This window comes from Barbus barbus, assembly GCF_936440315.1.
Source record: "Barbus barbus genome assembly, chromosome: 23".
NCBI classification, from domain to species: domain Eukaryota; kingdom Metazoa; phylum Chordata; class Actinopteri; order Cypriniformes; family Cyprinidae; genus Barbus; species Barbus barbus.
Window position 1 is genome coordinate 8,922,644 of NC_136751.1, and position 3,947 is coordinate 8,926,590.

Consider the following 3,947-nt stretch of genomic DNA (forward strand, 5'->3'; position numbering starts at 1 on the left):
TACTATATATATTTTTTACTGCTGCTTCTTGCCTTTATACCCACAAAATGCAAACACACATTGCATTTAAGAACATTTGTATATGCCTGTGAACATGTATACAACATTTAAGTAAATATCAAAACAACCATTGTTCTTTGAAGTTTTTAGATTATTGTATATTGATATTCAGATATTCAGATGTAAATCTTGTTTTTCAAGTAGCCTACATTCACAGTATTTCACACATCACTGACATATTCCACATAGTCCCTGAGCTTTACTGCATGGAGCTTGTGTACCAAATCCTTATTATCAAAATAAACCTCTTAAGAAATTCCTCTCTAAAACCCTAGGTGGGCTGGGTATAGTGAAAATTTGCCAAAGAGTTGTGACATTCAACAGAAATGGAATAATACAGGGTGTTGAGAAACAATAAACAGCCAGTTACTGTATGCATCTGTAACAGTAGCTGTGGGCTTTACGTTTCATGATTATAGTGTTTCACTTTCTTCTCTGTTGATTGTAAACATAACTCTAACCACCTGTGAACCACAGGTCAATGTGCAAGGCTCAGCCAATGGTGAGAGCTACCAGGAGCGGCTGTCTCGTCTAGAAGGAGATAAAGAGTCTCTTGTTTTACAGGTAAAACATGCGGGCAATTTGTTACAATTACTTGCTTAAAATGCATCTAGACAGCATGATTTGTTTCAATAAATAGTTTAAACATCAGTGTTGTATGACATCAGGACGAGCACTGAGAGCATATACAATGTAACATTACTTTCATAAATGTCTGTTTCATGAAGACATTTTGCAAAACCCTTCAAGGGTGCTTTTAGACCTGTAGATTGTTTGCTTTGTTCCGAAACAGGGATTAATTTGTTACATTGTTGCATTTTCTTTTTGGTTCGGATCACTTTCACACGGCAACATTGCAAAGCGTACCAAAATGTGTTTATGCAAGTCACATGTGAGTAAAGCTCTCCTCTTATTGGTCAGATTTCACTTGTTTACGTTCCTCTGCGTCATTCATCAAGATGGATTGACAAGTTTGTTCCGCGGGCTTATTGCCGCTTTATAGCTGTCCCGGCAAACGCAAAACGAATGTAGCTGTCATTCCTCTCTAATATATCTATCTATATATAATTATATTTTCACAGATATATATATATATACAGTATATATATACATATATAGTGAAAATATAATTATACATACATGCATGCATATATATATATATATATATAAAATGCAGTTACAGCCAGCAGGAATCAAGGCTTCGTCAGGACAGCATTCTTGTAATGCGTGGAGAAGAGTAATTAATTACACAACATTTTAATATGAAGAGGTGCTCTTTGGTTTTCAACTGCAATAACAAATATTCTCACTAACAAAATCAAAGTTTCTCAAAAATTCTCACTTGCATTCACAAAACAATAATTTGTTACATTTATATAGCGTTTTTCTTGGTACTCAAAGCGCTTGACTGCTAGACACAAAAGACACTGACTGCTGATTTTTATATAACATATTTCCCATTATGAATTATGATACCGCTTGGTTCGTTGGTCCGTTGGGTCGGATTGCTTTCTCAGCACAAACGAACCGCTCCAGGGTTCGTTTGAAAGCGTGCCGAGACCACCTCTTCAAGGAGGTCTCGGTACGCTTGTTTGGTCCACTTTTGGTGCGCACACGAGTGTGATTGCTGCTTTCTCACCTGCCCAAACGAACCGCACCAAGAGGGAAAACGAACTCTAGTGCGATTCAACCGAACTAAATGAGGCAGGTGTGAAAGCACCCTAAGTTGTAGCATAAAATAATTGAAGAAAACTGTAAAGTGTTCCTAGCCAAGCCACTACAATTGTGGTGTTTCATGGGAACAGACAGGGCTTTACGGATTAGTCCTGTTCTGGCTTGTTGGGTTTTTGACAGTAAGTACATGTGGGTGCTTCCTGATCGACTGGGTTGACGAGGATATTGCTTTAATTTGTTTGAAACTATGAATAACCCAATGTTTAGGTATATATTCAGTCTAATTCAGAATAGAATAATGAATGTGATTAGACTGTGAGTAATGTACTTTACTCTCAGACATGGGAGCAACTTTAGAAGGACAATGGACAAAGATGATGTACCTCAACTGTACAAACGTAATTTAAACCTGTTTCTCAGGTGAGTGTGTTGACAGATCAGGTGAAGGCTCAGGGAGAGAAGATCAGAGATCTGGAGAATTCTCTTGGGGAACATCAGCACAAGCTCAACTCCACTGAGGAGATGCTTCAACAGGTATTGGTGATATTTATTAATAAAAATACAAATTATTTCATACACTGAAAAATTTGGGTAAATCCATCAAAGTATTTGCCTCTTTGCAAAGTATGCATTAGCCTGTGTCTGATTCAAAAAGCAACCAGTGCTGATATGTGTTGCACAAAGTGTAAAGAGCACTAAAATATTTACACATTTACATCATTAGTCATCTGCTGTTTATCCAGCTTACATTGCTTTGCACTGACTGGGAAGGCTAGGATTCTTAAAAGGCTCAGTGGATGTGTAAATGAGCGGGCATGCATTAAAGAGTTTGGGATTCTGAAGGCAGTAGGTTTCTTAGTTGACTTGTCACTTTTTTGACAGTGATCCTATTTTCAGAGACTTGAGACATATCTTTAAATCTGAAAACCATAGAGACTTGACATTGGGCATTTGTGATTCATAAAATATAAAAACCTGTTTCCTCTAGTTTTAGTCTATAAACAGCTATTATTTTAAAGGAAACTAATAGCTATACTCTAGGGAACCAGCTCACATCAACAGACAAATCTGTGCCTGAGAAACAACTTTGGCATCTGTGTGGAAATTCTTTGGTGGGATTCCAGGAGACTGGTCATCACGTCACCTTGGCAACTCAAATATTTAAGTAGCGGTGGTATTTCAGAGCCGGCATTGACGTGGACATTCGAATTGGCTTGGGAATTACCTGAGAGCAGGTAACCTGCTTTTTCTTCTGTAATCATTCAGACAAGTATGTGTCCAGTTAGAAACAAACAAACAAAACAAAACAAATAAAAACAGTGTTGCATGAAAGTAAGTGAGAGAAGCAAAGTGGTCTTGAAGCTTTGGCATTTCAGTAGACCTGCTAGAGACATTAGGATCATTTATGAAGATAAAATCTTTCCAGGCATGGTAAGACACCTGTACTTATCCATACCATTTGCAAGGACAAAATTCACATCCCGCTGCTTGTAAATCTCATTTTCATCATAAGCTAATTGCATATTTCTGTTTAACTCGCCTTTGCTTTGAAGGCTCTTTGCTTGATTAAATCTCCAGTCTTCAGATGGAAAACTTTTCAGGGCATGTGCCTGTGGTCATTGAGGTTTTGGCCTTCAAAGGCAAATCCTATTCCAGTGACATGGGCTTAATATTTTCCATATGCCGTCTTTGAAAGACTCAAAGCTCACGTAAAACTCCTCAGCACAAGCTACTGACATTTTGAAATGTTTTTTTGGGCTTCTGTATTGTGAAATAGATTCCCGTTCAGTGTCTGATTTTAACCATCAAGATCAAAGAAGGCAAGACGCTGCTTTTATGTTTTACACCAAGGGTTCTCAAAGTTTTATGGAAATCAACCGCTTATTCAGTCGATTTGCACTGAATCAAATCAGCTAGTCTATTGTAAGCAGGGCTGTAGCTGCTGGTGGCATGTTTAAAACAAGCATTCAGGTGATCTTTACTTAGAGTTGATGTTTATTTGGATTTGATGGTCTTCACATGGGAAAATACTGTTTCACACAGGTAGGTTGTGCCAAACAAAATTTAAGTATACACTTTCTGATGTTTAAATATTTGCTATCATCCGAGTTCCAAAAATATGTATTTAGTGTTATTTATTTATTTTTTAGCTTTGAATCTGTGTTGGTAATTTAACACCCATTCTATTTACTATGCTCAAATGTAATGCGCTT